The sequence below is a fragment of the Lepidochelys kempii genome, chromosome 15 (genome assembly GCF_965140265.1).
Source record: "Lepidochelys kempii isolate rLepKem1 chromosome 15, rLepKem1.hap2, whole genome shotgun sequence".
In the NCBI taxonomy this organism is placed as follows: domain Eukaryota; kingdom Metazoa; phylum Chordata; order Testudines; family Cheloniidae; genus Lepidochelys; species Lepidochelys kempii.
Window position 1 is genome coordinate 23,193,501 of NC_133270.1, and position 20,424 is coordinate 23,213,924.

General features: G+C 41.6%; 1 long non-coding RNA gene across 2 annotated transcripts in view; it reads left to right on the plus strand.

Annotated features, from left to right (window-relative positions):
- LOC140898585 (uncharacterized) overlaps window positions 1–20,424 on the plus strand; it is a 276,884-nt gene that overhangs the window by 121,912 nt on the left and 134,548 nt on the right. For both annotated transcript variants that reach the window (XR_012155031.1, XR_012155032.1), the window contains exon 3: window positions 7,734–7,844. This is a non-coding gene — a long non-coding RNA (uncharacterized lncRNA). The remainder of the gene's footprint in view (window positions 1–7,733; window positions 7,845–20,424) is intronic.

Consider the following 20,424-nt stretch of genomic DNA (forward strand, 5'->3'; position numbering starts at 1 on the left):
GTTGAGTACTGAGTTCTTTAGGCCATCTCCTCCTTATTTAGGTGATATAATGGGATCTGAGTTTTTTTTCCCCCAGGAAATCCAGTGCTAACTTTGGATGCCGAGCAGCCTGTTGCTTGCTCATTGACCCCTGGAATGCAGAGTCCAATGTGTCTCCTGGCGGATCCCAGGGACACTCTGTTGTTTGGACTCTGTATCACTCTCTGATCCCCTGGGACAGTACGCCTATAAGTGAGCACTTGAAAATTTGGCCTTAAGTGACTGGTTTATAAGGAACCATGGATGCATTCTGCAGAGTTCCCAGAATGGCTTCAAATACATAGTTTGGGGTTTTGGTTAAATGTGTTGCATTGTAGTGCTTTGAAAATGAAGGAAAGCTAGGAATAATGTAAGCTTCAATACACCTCTTTGCCAGCACACTTTATCTCTCTGACCTGCAAAGAACACAAAACAAAACCTGACAGCTGTGGTAAGGACTATTGTCGTTTTGAAGGTGTTCACTGGAATGGAGCCTGTTTCTGAGTCCAACAAACTCATTACACATTTAAGCCTGAGATATGTCTGTAGAAGTTAAAGGCCAGTGCAACAACATGCTCTATCACGCAAAAAGAACAGGAGTACTTGTGGCACCTTAGAGACTAACAAATTTATTTGAGCATAAGCTTTGCATCCGATGAAGTGAGCTGTAGCTCACGAAAGCTCATGCTCAAATAAATTTGTTAGTCTCTAAGGTGCCACAAGTACTCCTTTTCTTTTTGCGGATACAGACTAACACGGCTGCTACTCTGAAACCATGCTCTATCACTTAACTCTCAAGCTATTGGAAATGATTCTGAACTATGTCCACTTAGCACTGGAATAAGTATTAGCATAGCAATATGGTTGTAGCAAATTAACAAACAACCCCTAAAATCCTTAGATAAGACGGCCAAGTCCTGCACTTCCTGTTGGGGAGGAAGTGAATCGGTTTTTCAATAATAAACATGTTTTTAAAGTGGCTAGAAGGAGGTGGTTCCTATTCTTTACTTTTTCTCCGTTCTCCCTGTTTTTTATTTTCTTACCAGCTGATGCCCACCAGTAGGGTCATGCTGCCCCCTCCCCCAGTTCCCTGAACCCTCGGCCACTTCGGCATGATCCAGATTTTGCTGTTAGCTCCTGTCTCAATAATGAGTCAACCAAAACCCTGGACTGGAACTCCCTGACCTCTGAGGATTCAGCCAGATCCAGGTCCAAACTTTACACTTCACTGGCCTGTCTCTCATATAACTGACTCTTTCTCGCTCAGCTTTTCCCCTCAATTGTCACCTTTTTTTCAGTGCGTTCAAAACTAGGTGCTACAGATTTAATTATGCTAGCCTTCACTCTATTTTTGCTGGCACACTCAGTCTCCCCTATAGCTGATAGTCTGTCAGCCAGACAAAGAGCTTAGGCTGGCTGATGTTCAGCATATTATTCTTCCAACCCATGTCAGTGGACAGCTTGTTATCTTAAGGGGCAGGGAGCTTTTGTAGCAAAGTATCAAAAATTAGGTCAACAATTTAATACGAGTTCCTTACATTTCATGATAAAATGGCCCATTAAGGGCCATGAAAGCACCATAAAACCCTGGACAGAGAAGTAATCATTAGAATACTTCCCATTCCTCTTTTAATGTACTGAATTTTTTTTTCTTTCCAATTCAGCCCCATCTAGAGCCAGTAAGCGTATGGGGAAATAAAAGAAATCTAATTCGTTACAGTAAAAAAATACATTAAAAAATGTCCAGAGATATGATGGAGAAGGGAAATATTGTGGAAATACAGTGAAGGACTCATTGAAGTGAAGTTGAACTGGAGGGCACACATATGCTGGGATTTTCAATAGAGGTAAAAGGAATTTCAGTAGGATTTAGGCACCAAACTCTGTTAGGTTCCTTTGGGGGAAAAACTCATCCATTAGGGGCCTGATTCCAAACCCACTGAAATAGGTGGGAGTTTTCCCATTGACTTAGTAGACTTTGGATCAGACCTGAAATTAGCTGGAGCATGTGTGTGATTATTGATTTGTTAATGTGAGTTATTTGTATTGTGGTAGCACCTCGGAGCCCCAGTCACAGACCTCATTGTGCTAGGCTCTGTACAAACTGAACAAAAAGATGGTCTCTGCCCTCCAAAAGGTTGTAGTCTACGTGTGACCGAATGCACCTCTGTATTCACACCCCCTACACACCATTGTAATAATCTTTCTACAAAATACACCTGGTGAGGTATCACTTGAAATCTAATAACTTGGTAGTCAATAATATCCTGGTGAAATGTATGTACCAACATTGTATGTAAAGCTATGAACATAAACTGAAATCATGACTGAATTATGTTTTCCAGACAAGACTGGGAAGTGGGTAACACTGTTTCTCAGAAACTAAGGACAAGCTGGTGCCTCTAGCCAGGTGTCATCAAAGCTGATGGGCAATCACCTATCCTTTCAATTGGCCATTCTTTGGCAAGGAAGGGGACAAGAATAAACAGATCTGCCTCTTAGCAGCCAACAGCATGGGACCTCTACCACCACCAGACTCCTTGTCTCTGTCCTCACAGTGGAAATGAATTTTATCTGGGGGAAGGGGTATGCACAGGAATAAAAATGTGGCCATTTTTGGGGGGGCACTTTTGGTGCCCCCCACGGCCAGAGAAGCTGGCTCTCCCCTCCGTGGCTCCGTGGCTGGTTCTTCATATCCCCCCGCGCCACCCCTTGGGCCAGTGGAGCTCAGTCTCCCTTGGCAGCCAGAGAAGCTGGATCTCCCCCTTCAGCTTCAGCCTCAGGGCTGGAGGAGCTGTCATCTCCACCCCAGCATGGGGCTGGAAGAGCTTGCTCTTCCGGCCCCGGCCAAGGAGAAGTTCTGTGCCCCCACAGATTGGGGAGCCATGCTGCTGCTTCCCTCCGCCCCCTTTGCACTTACCCCTGTCTGGGGGTAACCCTCAGGAAAATGCATTTCAAGGGTGACTAAACTATAAAAATGAGGGGCAAAACACCCCAAGTTATCACTCCCTAGCTCTCTGTCTTTCACCTAAGGAAACAAATGAAACAACTGTTGTACTTTGGGAGCAGATCCTGGCCTGAGAGTTGGTTGGCAGTGTTATTGGGACCCAGTGGTAAGAATTTCACCTTAAACTAGACTTGATTACTTTAGCAGTCTTAGGAAGCATTTTATCTTTATTTTTCTTGTGACTATTTCTGACTTTAATGCCTTCTACTTGTAGTCACTTAAAATCTCTCTCTTTGTAGCTAAATAAACATGTCTGATTCTTTAATCAAAATCTATCCAGTGTTGTGAACTGGATGGGGGAGGAATTGGAACTAAGTGTGTGTTGGGGGTTACCCTGCAAGTAGATATCAAGGCTGCTGGAAGCCAGTGTGGGGCTGGTGTGTTGGTGACAGGTTGCTGGGTCAGAGTTGCGGGACCAGGGCTGTGGCTATGCACAGACACTCAGGGTGTGACCTGCATGCTGTTTGGCTGCTTGTGAGGAGCCCAGTTTGGCAGCTACAGCAGCAAAGCATTGTGAGGCACCCAAGATTGCAGGGCAAGGGTGACACAGCCCCTCACTGGTCTGGATTGCGCCCCACAATGTCATAAAACAGATACATTATTTTATTCCGTGAACATCTCGTGTCCATCAATTTGGGATCATTTAAACTCTTCAAGCTCCTCAACACACTGGCGGGTGTTAAGAAAGTTCATGGATCCGAAACTCCTGGGAAACTCACCAAAGAACTGAAGCTAAACCCCATCTTAATTCTACCTATATAATCTTGTTTTCTGCATCATAAATGCTTGTTGTTGTGTTATGGATCTAGGGCCCCAGTCAATTATTTTTCACACTAGTAGAATGGAAGCATAAAATAATCGGCACTTCATGCTAAGCCTGAAATATTTGGCCTGCCCTCCCATTAGCTCATCTTTGGAAACAAATGCAGGTGATCTCCTTCTCCAACATAAATATTTCTCAAATTCTAAATGGCTTGAAGGTGTTTGTTTCATCTCAGATGCACTTTTCATTTTCCACATGATAAGGACAACTGAGTGATAGCACTTCTGCTGAATGTTATGGGAACCAAATAATAAATAAGAGGATAGAAGGTGCGGGGGACAGAAATATAGTCACAGATTCCTGGCTTGACCCCTACCAGTGAATTAATGAGGAGCTCAGTTAAGTGGAATGATGTGCCTGCAACAAAGAGTGTCACTGAGCATCTCAAATGCAGAGAGAGAGAGAGAGTGAAAACACAAAGAGGAAGTGCAGCAATGCCTAAATACCTTTTCAAATCTGGGCCTTGGTCACTTCTGAAAATGTTACTGTAAGTCACTTAGGAGCCTGTCACTTTTGAAAATGGGACTTAGAAGCCTAATCACTCCGGCACTTTGAAAATTTGACTCAAGCTCTGTGTGCATCTGAGCAACCATCTTTTAAATGCATCCGATGAAGTGAGCTGTAGCTCACGAAAGCTCATGCTCAAATAAATTGGTTAGTCTCTAAGGTGCCACAAGTACTCCTTTTCTTTTTGCAAATACAGACTAACACGGCTGTTACTCTGAAACCTGTAATCTTTTAAATGGGTCCAATAATACTTAACTAGCTCACAAGGTATCGCCAAGTTAAATTATGTCTGTAAAGCACTTTAAGTGCAAGGTATTATTATTACCTACTGCAGCAAGCTTGCCAATAAGAGTTGTATAAAACTTTCACAGCTTCTCACAAGAGCCTTTATGCTATTTATTAAGTGAGGTTTTCTGTCACTTCATGCTCAGCTGAAATATTGTCCAGCAGGCTGGAGGACCCAATTATACCACCAGCTTCAGCATTTGAATGATCCTTGTATTTAGAGTAGAGGAGCTATTGAACCCTCTGAATATTCGATTTAAATATTTATCAGGAGCACTGATGATGAATGGTTCTACTGGCTTCTCAGTCCATTAATATAGAAAAACTATACAACAAAGCTAAGGGAAAAGAATCTCTAATTAGTACGTGTCTGCTTTAAGCATGTTAGTGTAGAGATGGAATTAAAATGAATATTTCCCATCCGTCAGAGGGAATTTTTATTAGTAAATGAACTGAACCTTTCACAGATCCTTCCAGATTTCATTCCACTAACTTCTTATTAGCAGTGGAATCTTTTAAGATATTTTAGGCAAAGGTAGAAGTCTTTGCTTTTTAAGTCACCTTGCATTAGGATTTTTTTTATCAGGGCAAAATCCTGCTGTCCCCTCACTAAATGAGGCAGAATTGCATGGGATAGGGCCATGATGAGTGTAGTAAAACTTAAATACTGGTTTAAAAAAAAGCTGGACTCAAGTGACTTGCCCAGGGTCATTCATTGAGTTATTGGCATAGGAATAGCTCCAATGATTCCTAACAATCTGTCTAGCTACTGGACAACTGCTATAGCAGTTCTGCTGTTTCTTGGTAAAATAATAATGGACATTCTGCTTCTGCACGGCTAATTCTTTCATTTTAATGTAAGGCATTTATAGAGTGCCCTAAATTTATACTGGGTTTTACAAACACATGGAGTGTAGTGTGTTCCCTATGATAAAGTGCTTGTAATCCGAAAGGCCCCGCTCACACATTGTGATCCACACCATCCCAGGCCATGCCCACCTGGATTCCCTTTGAACTTAATGGGGTTATGCGTTGATGCAGCCGTGCATCTGTGTAGGTTGCATTTCAGGATAGACTTAACACTAGACAAGACACACGACCTCAGTTCACGGGATGGAGAGTATGGGGATGGAGAAGTGGGATTGTATAATAGGTTAAATTTAAGCAGCTATTGGAAAGAGAGAGATTAAATGGCTCATTCCACCAAGCTCGCACCTGACTCCTATCAGTGTGATGGTTTTATGTGCACCTTTTTAAGGAGCTGTTCTGCAAAAGCCCACACTTGTTCCTTGCCAATGACGCCAAAACTTGAAACTAACCCCCACGTTCACTATTTTGGCATTTTTAAAAAAAATTCAAGAAGGGTCCGTTAATTTCATGGATTTCAATTAAATTTTTATTTTAATCAAAAGCCTTGGGAGGGTGTTTTGAAGAGTAAATTTAATTTCACTTAATTTCAGTGTCCCCTTGATCGCATGTGTGTGTTACAAACAGGTGAAGAACAGCACTTGATAATGCACTGAGCTTCAAGTACAACTGAACACACACAGGACTTACGCTGTTTTATTATAGGGTTTATACAGCCCTGATCACTGTAGTGTCTTATTGCCTTCCAGTTGTATATCAAGAGACATGACTAACATCTGACATGCGTCGTTTCAGAGTAACAGCCGTGTTAGTCTGTATTCGCAAAAAGAAAAGGAGTACTTGTGGCACTAACCAATTTATTTGAGCATGAGCTTTCGTGAGTGAGCTGTAGCTCACGAAAGCTCATGCTCAAATAAATTGGTTAGTCTCTAAGGTGCCACAAGTCCTCCTTTTCTTTCATCTGACATGCGGACACTAAGTATTGCATTGGCCAGGAATTGAACCTATTGAGTTTGAATAATTCAATCATTTTTTATTTAAAAGGCCACCGGTGCAGTATCTTCTACAACTTCCAGAGTCATAACAGAACAAGGAGTAATGGTCTCAAGTTGCACTGGGGGAGGTTTAGGCTGGATATTAGGAAAAAACTTTTTCACGAGGAGGGTGGTGAAGCACTGGAATGGGTTACCTCGGGAGGTGGTGGAATCTACTTCCTTAGAGGTTTTTAAGGTCAGGCTTGACAAAGCCCTAGCTGGGATGATTTAGTTGGGGATTGGTCCTGCTTTGAGCAGGGGGTTGGACTAGATGACCTCCTGAGGTCTCTTCCAACCCTGATAGTCTGTGATAAAATATGGCATTAAAATAACTGCTGGTTTAGAAGAGACGTTAGCGGCATGTAATAACACTGTTATCTTACAGCCGTTGCTATAAATAATGGTCATCTTTTGGTACATTTTCAGCACAGAACCCACTTTTACATTAAAAAAAATAAAGTGAGAACAAACTGTTCTTGTTTGAAGTGAAACCACTTTAAACACAGCTGCAGCCACCTGAACAATCAGCACTCCTGAAAGATAAACACTTAGTTGTAGCAATCAGGCATATGTAGAAATAAAATGGCCATCAAGCTGCTATGTACAATGAAAACTCTGGCTAAACACCCTTGTCTCTCTCTGTTTCCTTGTAAACCATGTGCCTCTCTGTGCCAAAAGTTACTACTGGCTACAAAAATGTTGTCTTGAACTGGGTAGGGTGCATGTGTATCAGTCCCTCTATGAATGGAATCAGAATTGCCCAGATGTGTGGCAGGGCCCTATACTGCTAACAACAAATGGGGATTCAGTGTTTGCTTATGTGACAGGAAACTGTGATTCTGGAGGAGGCTGTGGATTTTATTCTCACTCGGCTATGGATTTGGCACTGGTCTGCCACATAGAATCCTAAGTAACAACGGTTTTATGAGGTTTCTTTGGAGAGAGGGGGGAAATGGAGTAAAACAAATACAGTGAGTATTCAAGCACTTGAGATACTGAAATGCTGTTACTGGGACACATGAGATTTTAAAGTCGTGATCACAATAGGATCCTAGTCTATGACTTGAGCTCCTAGACACTATGGTAATACAAATATATAAACAATACTGATAAAGGGAAAGCAAAAGCGATTGAAACAGAATTTTACTTTTACCTAGGTAAATTGCTTATGGATCTACATCTAATCTTTTAGGAAGAAGACAAGATGGCCATCTCTGGATCCATGGTCATCAGAAGGAGAAAAATATTCTTGCTGGGACCAAAACTGCTGATTACTCTTGAGCTGTTGTGTCATCTTCCTTAGGTAATGCTGGGAATTACTGAGTCCCATCATATGATTAAGTAAAACTCAGTATTCTAAGGGATTCTGCAGTCCATTGTTGTAGTTTAGATACACTGCCATTAGATATTGTTTGAGTTCTGACTTGTTCCATAGTGGTAAAATGGGGCTGAAAGCAATTAGCCAGATTTGGAAGCATGGGGGATGATTGGTTGTTTTGCATGTTCTCAGATGCTTTGTATGTTTGACTTTTATCTGCAATTTAAAATCAAAAGGTTCATTTTTCATCAGTTTGCAATCTGCTGATGAAAAGGCCAATCCTACAGCCACTCTTCACTGGATTAAACATGATAATTGTATTTACATGAGAGGATACTGCTTGTCCCAACTCTTTCTGGGGAAAAAAAGGGGTCGCAATGGAACTTCTGTTTCCACCTGATGCATTAAGAGCCCCATCCTATTAAAAGGCAGTTTTTTAAAAGAGTTGGTCTTTTGCCTTTAACTCAAAACAGAGAAGTATAAATATGCAGGTGTGTATTTTCTTATAATTATTGGCCCAAATCCTGCAGTTGAACATGAATGGGACTTTGTGCATCTATGGATCTGAATGCTGAATCAGGGCCAAAATCTCTTCAAAGTAGATATCCTAGTTTCCTGGCAATTTATCTTAAATAAATAATAATAAGCAGCACTGAAGTAATTCCAGTCACTCTCCGCCTTTCATAAACCATTAACCAAGCCACTTATTTGGAAAGTGGTCTCTCCTGGCCTGATTTGGGTTTTACGAGATGTTGGGGGATCTTCTACACTGCCACCAGCACAGCTGTTGCTAACCCACACTACAAGCTCTTTAATCCTTGTCAGTTTGACGGTAACGTTCCTTGGTGTATTGAGTTTGCTGAGGGGAGGAAGCGACAGGCTGTCCGACAACTTTTGATCTATTCAATAACACCATTCGTTTTCTGTGGAAGTGGACCCTAACCGAACCCCTGGATCGTCACACCCTGGAAAGTTGGGATCCAAATGCAAACTTTGCGACAAAGTCTGGTGGTAGTGTGAGGTTGCTGTTCTGCAGGAAATGGACTTTGGACGGAAAATGCTAGAGTAGCCAGAGGCTAAGCGTCCACAGATATCCATCACCCACAGCCATGTCACATGTATACACTAATAGGGGTGTGGGGATACAACCAGGGCAATGCACATACCCCTGCCACTGTCCAGCAGAGGCAATAAGAGCTCTGTAGAAATGGCTAGCAGAGAGATGCCCCAGCTTTCTGTTATACGCAGAAACGCTGTGGAGCCCCTTATTCAGCCACTCAGGGAAGTAAGGTTCAGATTATGGCTCGAGATATGGCGTGGAGAGCAGGGACTACTCATCCGTATCCCCAGCTGAGGGCAAGGAGGGGTCACAAAGGAGTGTGGAAGGAGTCCTGGGTCCACGCCTCCCACTCACTGACCAGCCAGATTATCTGACTGAGCATGTGGGGGAAGTAAACTGCTCCACAGAAAGGTAAGGAGAGCGCAAGGGAGAAATTGTGACCGAGCCTCTGTTCATTCTCGGATCTGCTCCGGGAACAGTGCGGCTATTATATTATTTATTTGTGTTGCAGTCGTGCCTATGGGCCCCCCCTCGTGGACCAGAACCCTATTATGCTAGGGACTGTACAAACAGCCCGCAAAAAAGTCCCTGCCCGTAAGAGTTTGCAATCTAATTATAAGACAGGAGAAAGATCGTGGAGTCATCGTGGGTAGTTCTCTGAAGATGTCCACGCAGTGTGCAGCGACAGTCAAAAAAAAAAAAAAAGAAGCAAACGGGATGTTAGGAATCATTAAAAAAGGGATAGAGAATAAGACGGAGAATATCTCATTGCCCTTGTATAAATCCATGGTACGCCTACATCTTGAATACTGCGTACAGATGTGGTCCCCTCATCTCAAAAAAGATATACTGGCATTAGAAAATGTTCAGAAAAGGGCAACTAAAATGATTAGGGGTTTGGAACGGGTCCCATATGAGGAGAGATTAAAGAGGCTAGGACTTTTCAGCTTGGAAAAGAGGAGACTAAGGGGGGATATGGTAGAAGTATATAAAATCATGAGTGGTGTGGAGAAAGTGAATAAGGAAAGGTTATTTACTTGTTCCCATAATATAAGAACTAGGGGCCACCAAATGAAATTAATGGGTAGCAGGTTTAAAGCAAATAAAAGGAAGTTCTTCTTCACTCAGTGCACAGTCAACCTGTGGAACTCCTTGCCTGAGGAGGTTATGAAGGCTAGCACTATAACAGGGTTTAAAAGAGAACTGGATAAATTCATGGAGGTTAAGTCCATTAATGGCTATTAGCCAGGATGGGTAAGGAATGGTGTCCCTAGCCTCTGTTTGTCAGAGGGTGGAGATGGATGACAGGAGAGAGATCACTAGATCATTTCCTGTTAGGTTCACTCCCTCTGGGACACCTGGTATTGGCCACTGTCAGTAGACAGGATACTGGGCTGGATGGACCTTTGGTCTGACCCAGTATGGCCATTCTTATGTTCTTATGTTTTTACAAGAGACACATTGCAATTTTAGTCTGCTAACCCTGTGTGAACATGGATCACATGTAGAAAGAATGAGTGAGCGTTTAAACTGGTGCTGAAAGCTGCAGCTAATCACCATTGGAGATACCAAGACATTGTCTAATAAAGAGAATGAGAAGCACATACAGACAGGCTGGTGCAGGAGTATCATAGAGTTTTTGTTGGTTTATTTTTTTTGTTTTAAAGCCAGAACTTTGGCTCATTTTGTAGCCCATGTGCATACTATCATGTGTAGATGGGAAAGAGACAGAGAGAAAATACCTATCACAAATCATACCTTTCAACACACTGTATAGTCTGTTAAAATTCAGTCATGCCTTTTGTGCTTGTACTCCATTAATCATTTTCACTTGTGAAAATAAGGGTAAACTTATATCACCAATCTGCATTAAGATCATGTCATCTTTATCCTGCAGTTGTTTCTCTTTTGAGACAGCCAGAGTCAACCTTTCGTCTCATAAAAACTGGGGTGGAAGAGAAGTATCTTTTTTTTTTTTTTTTAAAGTGGTAAGTATCTGCCGTGACCATTGGGACTCCTAATGGTGGTTTATACTTATCTCTCTCTCAATGGGAAGGTTTTCTAGGGGGATCCTCTGTCTTGTGTCTTCATTGTTGTGCCATTAAGTGATGCAGGATGTAGGTTTAAGCTTTTTGTCCATATAAATCAATAGATAGGAAACATGGACTCAGAATATGATTGTTCCCCCACCCTTAATGCTAAATATTGTTGGCTTGCTATGCACCTCCTTTGCTGAAGTGGTGGTAACTGAAATTCCCTGGGGCACGATGGTCATTTGTCATATTTTCATAGTTTACTTTTTAGGAGGCGCCAACCTTGAAAGAATGTGACTGCTGTTAGTCAGCAAGAGTTGACACAGCTTTACTCTATGAACAAAACAAGGGCTCTGAGACTTAGACTGGTTTTACACTGCTGTAATTCCATGGAGTTTTAAAATGGCGTCCATGCGCTCAGAATTGGACCCTGTGAGCTGAGGTAAAGTCAAGGTTGTGAGACACGCTTAAAAAGAGCAAAAGAATTCATAATAAAGCTCTCGTTCTTTTTTTAACTCAGGCTGTTGGCATTGCTGAAGTCTCACTACACTCTTTGTTCTAATGCAGCATGCTTGCTATAATTCAAAGACAATATGAATTAAGAAGTAATAATATGTTCTTGTATAGTGCCTTCAGTCCAAAGTTCTTGAGCACTTTCCAGTACTAGCTAACTAAGCCTAAACTACATCACTGAGCTAGATAAGGAGGAGCGGTGTGTGTGTGTAAAATAAACAAATACACCACTTCACACCATTGCAATGCAGCCACCTCTGGGGTCAAACTCCATGGTTTGTGTATGGTTGCCTGGGTATGTGTAAATGGCATTGCTTCACATGGTCCCATGCTTTTCACTTGCTTTGTCAAAGTCCTCTCCGAGTGTGCATTCACATTCTGTCCCTGACCAAAGGCATGTCTCCCAACAGAGAGGGATTCTCCCTCTCTGTTGTTTGGTCTGCATAAAAAGATAAGATTCTACTATAGCTGACAGCGAATGGAGTTACTCCTTTAGCCCCAGTGATAGAGGCTCATGCCTTTAGAGCTGGATGTTTTGGGTTCCTTTGCTATTGACACACTGTGTGGAGAGAGGAGGGTGTTTGTATACACTTAACAATTTCTAAGATGCTTATATCAAATAATATGGACCAAATTCAGAGACGGGTTTAGCATCTGTAACTGTTATTCTAGTCAGAACTTGGCCATGTATTTTTAACAGTGGGACAGCAGCTAGTGCAACTATTAATCTGTCTGCTCTCTTCCCTCTGGGTGCGTAACATTAATAGATTGTAATTAAATGAGGTTTTGGCCAACGCTTTCAAAAGCGACTGGTGATTTTCGGTGCCCAACTTTAAGCACTGTTAAGAGGCCAGATTTTCAGAGGTCAAATGCCTCGTCACGTTCTGAAAATCAGGCCCCTTTAAGGCATGTCTAGTTGAACAGACCAAACCTGAGACACCCAAAATGACCACCCACTTTTGAAAATTTAAGCCTGCATCCTTTAAAATATATAGTTTGAAATGTTGCTTGAGATGGAAAAATAAAGGTGTCAGGTCCTCACATCTAGCCTTTGTCTAAATCTTGCAGTTTCTTTCTGTATAACATCTCTAGGATAGAGCCTTTCCTCTCTGGCCAGACAGTATCGCTCTCACCCAGGCTCAGATCGTCTTACCTCAATTCCTGCAACATCCTTTTCTCTGGCCTTGACCAATGCAGTCTTGCCCTGCTCATATCAATTCAATATATCGCTTTAAAGTTCATCTGCCTTACTAGTCGTTTTGATCAAGTTACCCCTCTTTGATCAAGTTATCCCTCTGCTGCCTCCCTTGCATCAAACGTAAGCTGCTCATCTTTCTCTTCAAGGCCTTTCCTGACCTACTCTCACCCTACCTACGTATCATCTCTGTGATGCCAGCTCCTGCCTCCAACCAATGTGGCCAGCTTCCATTGCCCACTTGTTACATTTTCAAGCAAGCACTTGTGTGCTTTCTCCCACGCTGCCCCTCATTCTTGGGAGCAGCTCCCCCATAAAGCAAAGTTGTTATCTTTCAGCGCCTTCTTTAAAGCAGTTCTTTGCTGAGATTCCTAAAAACCACTTGACAATGGCAAGGTCATTAGTGTGCTAAGGCCACTGCTTAGTAAGCTGACCACTGCTGTCTCACTGTTTCCTTGTACTCCCTTAGATGGTAAGCTGTTTGAGGCAGAGATCATCTCTTTGTTCTGTGTTGGTATAACACCTAGCAGAATACTGTCCTTGTCTATGTCTGAGGAGCTCCTAACTGCTGTGGAAATGCAAATATGCATATGTATGCTGTTCTTTCATATAAAGTAGTACTGCTTGGCTCCTATAAATCTGGACTGATGCTAGGCATTTTTTCTCCTGGTCTTTTACCTTCTCAGCAATGGTAATTGAAAAAGTAAACATTTCATTTTTCATGTTAGATCACAGAGAAATAACAGGCTATTCATTATTTGGCACTGATTCTTCTGCTAAATCCCAGCTAGAATGGAGAGACATGCATGCTCCTTTGAGATTCCTTCTTCGTTCTGCTGCATTGATTTGGTAGCAATTTGCATAGTATTACTAATAATTTGTGATTTTTTGCTTTTGAGACTAATCGAAACTAATCGAAAACTAATCGAAAGATGTAGAATGAGCCTCAAATATGAGCTCCACTGGAGTGGAATGCAAATATCCAAGCTAGAGGGGATTCTACTGAGTTTACGGCCTTGTCCTACAAAGTGCTAGCTGTTTCAGTGAGAGCTAAGAGAACTCCATACCTTATCACCATTAGGGCGAGAACTGGTTGAAAAATCAAATGACGTTTTGGTAAAAATTGTAGTCCTTTATTTTTCCTCAAAACCAGCATTTAGGTCCTGATGGTGCAATTCATTTGGTATGGGCAGGGTCATATTAACTTCACTGGGGCTCTGCCTGGGCATGACAAATTGTAGGATTTGGACTTTAGGTACAATCACTCCTGCCATTCGCTGGTGATCCATGATGTAGAGTCTGGTATATTTAATTCTGTCACTTTTTTCTGCTCTTTATTATAGTTGTTTTAGGCAATGGCCATTTAATTTTAGAGGTCAGTTTAAAGTATTAAAATGTTACAGTAAATTATAAATTAAATTTTCAAGAACCTGTTGAAAGACTCTTTAAAAAAAATCTATAGGTCAGTTTTAATTGATCATATGCCAGCCAATTTCACATTACTTTGAAATTCTGCCTTAATGACAGGTAGTGGAAAACCCCCAGAGTTTTCTGAAACAAAGGGGGAAAAAATACTTTGAGTTAAGCCAGAGTTATGTTTATATTTTCTGCACAACAGCAAAATCAATAGTTTTATTCTTGCCAAAAGCCCATAGCAATATTTTTTAGATCACCTGAATTTCAATAGGGTGCGGGGGATTAATCACAAGTATGAAGAGTCTGGTGCTCAGTTTCCTGCTAGAAAAAATATTTTCTCAAATGTACAATTCCATCTCTCTGCTGACCCCTACCTAAATCACAGTTTTGATGGAGTCTCTATGTATTGTATGTATGTCTTGAAAGTGACATATCCTTTATGATCATGAAAGTCAAAAGACACTGTAGCAAGTGACATCGCAAGTAATATTAGCTGTTCCTACATTCAGTTTGACCACTAATATAGATGGGACTAAGCTTCAGGATCAACCCACATGTTGAACGCCCACTGACTTGAACTGGAGATCTGCATGGGAAGTGACTCCACAGTAGGACTCATGAGAAATTCTAACGTGGCATGTCCAGTGGCTGAAGTCCTCCTCTCATCCCATGCAGCAGCAGTATGTACATTTCCCCATGCTGCCGGGCCTCCACAGCTGACCTCAAGATGCCACCTCTAAGGATGAAAGAAGATAGCTCAGTCTTCATGACTTCTGAGATCTCAGCTCCTCTGCTGATGTTACCAACAAGCATGTGAATTGGGGCCATGGTTTTTATGATAGAATGCTTGTCCATTCAGGGTTGGACTGAAACCAACTGCTCCTTTGTAGAAGCCACCAAGCAGCAAATGGGTATAAAGAGTTTTGTGCATCCGGGCCTTGTCTGTGGAAACTACAGCCAGTGTCCTGATGTTTTAAATAAGTTTATACAGTCATACATATATTTAGTATTTACAGGCAAAATACTGTAGTGGAGCAAATATAAAGACAGAAGAATGTCTATTTTTTCCTTTATCCGTTTTTTTTAGCTGCTCCGATACAGATGATACCCATTAGGGCTCAAAGGGAAATAACAGTCCGCATTCATTCTGGCATTTCTGCCACAAACATGTTTTAAATTGCAAAAGCTCTTGGCAATGATTCATCTATTTAGTACACTTCAGGAATAAAGAATGTGAATTGTGAAGCAATCGGAGTTATGAGATTCAGCCACAGTGAATATCAATTGACACAAAGTAACAGTAGCCCATGAATACAATCGTGTTTTCCCCCTTCATAGTGTATTAAGATGAGCAATGAAAGGAAGATGTCTAAACTTGTCAGTGACAGTCCATTCCCCCTGGATTCCTAAATACATTCAGATTCAAGTGTTCCTTTCTAGATAGTGTCACACTTCAAACATGCCGTCTTAATTTTTATTTTCCCTCCACACCTGTGGCGTTACACCTGGGATGACTTTGGCCCAGCAACTTTAAGAAGCAGATAGTCTAGTGTTGGGCCCCAGATTGCATACACTCATACTTGCAAGTAAACTTACTCACATGAGACAGCTGATGTGAATTTGTAGGATACAGCCCTTCTTCTTAAACTTTGGGCAATGTAAGAGTTGCAAAACAAACCTTTTGTTGTTGTATTTGGGGAATTTAGGTCTCAGTTCAGGAAAGCATCCCTCATCAGCAAAGCACTTTAAGCATATGTAAGCAGGCTCTGAGTGAGCTCTCTCCTGACCTCTAGTGATGAGCTGGAGGAAAAGACTTCAGGAGCAGACAGTGTTTGAGTAGACACTCCTAGTTTGCCTTGGTGTGCAGAAGATGGAGTAGCTTTGCCAAAATTACCAACTTTGGCTGGTTTGGGGTTACAAATCATTCTGGTATTTGAATGCAGGGGTAATGAAATGTTATCCTTATTGTATGAGTAAAGGGCAGCAGAACTGTGTTTAGTACATCCTGATTGAGGGAGGTCACCCTAAATTGAACCTCACTTGCTAACTAAGGAGCCAGATCCCAGTGAGGCTGAGAGTGGGTGGGGATAGGTGTTTCCACCTGGCTGTATGAACTCTCCCAAAAGAGTTCTAGCACCATTTGACCTGTCTCTTGCCAGCGTTTACAGACAGAGCTGATTAGACTCTCAGTTGAGACTCCTTGTTTCCAGCTGGTGATTCGTGGAGCTGACATCACTGCTGAGCAGGGCTAGGGGCTGAGCCTTAGACTTTCTGCGTGGACAGTGTTGCAGTGCAAAACAACATAGAAACTCACTACAAGCTGAAATCACTGACAGCTGAATTAAGTGGAGGAACCTCAGATTGTGACATCGTATCCCTGTGAACGCACCTCTGAACTTCTGGGTCTTTGCTAACCAAGGACTGGTACCCGTGAGTGGGGTGCAGTGGAGGGAAAGGGGAGTGGTGTGTTAAGTGACATTCGTTTATTGGACTTTCACAACACAAGATGAGACACTGAAGCAAAGGACAATGCCCAATGCACTGTGGAGTGGATGTTTTGCTTTTGAATTGTGGTGTTTTCCCAAATTAATGTTGGGTTCTCTTTCCCCGGCTTTTAATAAGTTTGATTTTATAACACACAGACTCAGTGCTTGCGGGTGAAGCATTGCCTCTTCAGAGCATCCAGGGGAGGTGTTACAGATGTGCTAAAATGTTTTCCTGAACTGGGGCCATAAGTCTGTTTTTATACTCCTTTACCTTCCCCTTCCTCCTTCCCACATTAAAACAGCCATTTGCCACTGTTCTAACAAACAAAAAACTCCACCTAGTGGAAGCATTTAAAACCAGCAAAGGTCTGTGTGCAATGCTGCATGTAGCAATAAGTCCTCGGATGGCATTTCAGGTTCGTGCTGCACAGCCAACAGCAGCTTCATCCAGTACTCTACTTGAGCAATTGATATTTCATTACTGCATTGGGATTCCCTACCTCTCCAAATCTTTTACGTGTATTGGCACTTCTAATGTACGTATCCGGTTGTATTGGGAGAGCTAATGGTTGGTTAGTTAGGTAACTGCTTAGTAATCTTCTAATAATGCATACAGTTTGAGGCAAAAGACTGGCTGTCTTAGAAGACTAACCAAAGCTCCCAGAGGTTCTGTTAGCTAAAGAAATTGATTTTATAGCCCACAAAAGGCTTTCTTTTGGAAACTGAGTAAGCAGGTGGCTGCAATTTATATAAAGTTAAATTTTGAGCTTCTTGTTATGACTGGAGCTTTTCCCAGTTCACTACTGATAGTTCTTTTTAAAAAAAATTGCAGGTGTATAAAAAGTGTTGAATTTTACTCTTAAATGTCGACCTTTGACATTTGTTTTTAATCCTTTTGGAGCCAAATCTGAAATTAACAACAGGCTTATTCATTGCTTTAACTTTCAGTTTTGTGGCATGCCATACATCAGAGGAATCTGTGAACAAGGAAGAAAGGGACGTCTTTGTAGTCACGTCTTGTGTCACTTTCCTCCAATAGACTCTAAGCCATCATTACAATCAAAATTCTTTATCCTGAAAATTGCTGAACGAAGTTTAAAAATCTTAAAATAGAGCTTCTTTGAGGCAGAGAGTAGATTATGTAAAGTGTTCAATGCAACATTAGCCGAGGGTCCCCTTTTTTTCCTCCCAGAGCATCAAGGTTGAAAAGGGTGGTTGTTTTTTTTTAATTTTTTTCCTTTTTTCTTCCTTTTGCTAATATTGTTTATCACAGTTAAGGAGGACTGAGGCCTCCAAAATATTTTCTCTTTTAATGAGCCCAATCCGTCAGTCCCCACTCAGCCAAAATGTGCATTAAAGACTTTGGGAGCTTTGCCAGAGTAAGGCTTGAAAGATTGTGCTTGTGACAGATGTTATGGTGATACTGTGCAGCATATCCAGGTCCTGCGAAGGGCATCCACAATGAGAGACTTTACACACACAGGAAATCCAGACGAGGACTTTGTCCACTCAGCACCTCAAACAAAGGGCCCTACCACTGAGCTAAAAAAAATCTCCTGTGGTGGCTTATAGTAATGAGTTCCCTATACTTTCAGTGCGCCAGTCACTGGAGAGAGGCATCTCTCTCTCACGTACACACACCCACACTCCTCAAGTTCTTTATTAATTCAGACCATATCACATGGTCATCACTTGTGCAGGCTCCCATTACTGCTGGGCCAAAAGGTTCCTATGCCATCTGTAGGAATCCTTTCTTAGGATGACCGTGGTTGTGTCTTCATGCCCTTTAAGCCACCTTCATTAGGAGCTACTAAGTGGCATTCTAGGAAATGGGACACATGGCATGTTCTTGGGTCCTAGGATTTAAGCCTCAGTCCTTGAGGTTACTTCCAAAAATTCTTTGGAAATCTGTTCGTCCACAAGTTTCCAGGGTCACTCCAGCACCCCAGTATGCACCCCTCTCTAGGATTCAGACACTAGTTTACTGTTATCTGAAACCTATTTTTTTACAAACAACTTCACACCCACCGTTACGCTTTTACTTGCTTTTCCTCACTTGCATTGTGGGAGAGATCTTAATTCACCGGCTGAAATGTGGTTCATTTGCCTGAGTCAAAGCCAAGTACTTGTGTAGATGCCACTTTTAAAATCCCTGGTGTAGAATCAGAAACCTGGTGGGACTTCTTTATTCACTGTAGAGGTGTTGATTTAGGAACACAGTAGGTTAAGAGGGCTAAAGCCAAATATTTAGTGCTAATCCAGAACAGAATAATTATGCCAAATTCATCCCTGAGATAAATCCTCAGATACCCTTTTTAAGACAGCTTTATGTCTGCTCTTGTGTCTTGGGGGGGCTGAGATCAGCACCCAATCTTCTGGGTACAATTGGATGGAAGAGCCTTTTCTGGACAGGATTGGGGTAAAAGCCTTCTAGAGCTTTTCTGTTCTTATTGGTTGGTTGAGGTAAATTTTTTTTCAGTTTGATTCTTTACTACTGCTGGTTGAGTTAATTCACTTGTATATTAATATTTATGCTGCTGGGAGCTCAGAGCTTTTATATGTGTCGTTTTTTAAATCTTAAATAAATCCAAAAATGCTGAGGTCTCCTGAGAAACCTGGCCATGTGTTTTGGTGCCTGAATACAAGCTGAGTTCTTTGAGGGAAAGCTGGTTCCAGTGGTGGGGGAAGGGGCTGAGAACTTCTGAAAATCTGGTCACAGGTGTCAAACTCTAGTCAGGGGGACCACAGCAAAGAAAACAGAGATTATGGAGGACTTGGCGTGAAAAAAAAAGAAAGGACGTGATGCAAATGACTGACCTTAACAAAATATTTTCATAAGGCAGAATGTCCTGTTTACAGAAACACTAGAAGAAAATGTTTGAACATTTGTAACGATCAGATGGAGAATAGTAACACGAGAATGGAAACCGATGTTGATGACCTATAGATTTATTTTTCTCTTTACGGGTTGGATTATTCATTTTGCTCAGTTTGAACATTGGCCCACATAGGTTTTGATGGCTGAGTTTTTTACCGACACCAAGCTCTTGCCCGTTTCTTGGAAAGAATAGATTTACAAGGGTCTAAGGAGTTCATAAAGTCTAACAAAACTTAGTTAGACTGGATGGATCTTTTGGTTTCAGAACTTGATGCAAACTAGAAGTGCTTTGAATGTCTGTTTTATCTTCTTCCTTCACCCCATAGAGCTACTTAGTTAAGAGATGCATACCTTGTAATCAGGCATAAAGTTACCTCATTATCTTCAGTTTAAGGCCATATTTATATATATTTCCAAAATTAACACTATCAATACTGGTAGCTGAGAATGAAATTGTTGAAACATTTTTCTTGCTACCTGCCTGAGAGAGCTTTGTTGTTGTTTTAGTCCATTCTTTCTGGTGTTTCCAAAAAGTCGCCAATCTGATGTAATGGCATCTGAGTGGTACGCCATAAGGAGGTGCATATCCAATGTGTTCCCCACAAATATAATCCAGGCTTAATTTTAATTCCCAATCCAGCTTTCAGTTAATGGCTGGTAAGCCACTTTCAAAGATAATATTACTTCTCCCATAAGTGTTGGTAGAATACATTTTCCAGAGTAACTTTCTGTAACTCAGTGGGAATCCCCCATTGCATTCACTTGCCTTTCAGCTATAAGCATTCTGGTGAGCATCACTCGAAATAATAAAACCTATCTTATCAGTGGTTAAATCATAGCAAGCTTGGTGCTCAATTATCTCCTCACCCTACCCTTGGGGGAAAAAATCTTCCCTATAGACCAGCCATTTATCTCATGTGTATATGATTAATTATTCCACTAATCCTGCTAAGTGTTAGGTTAACAATTTCTGCACAAGATAGT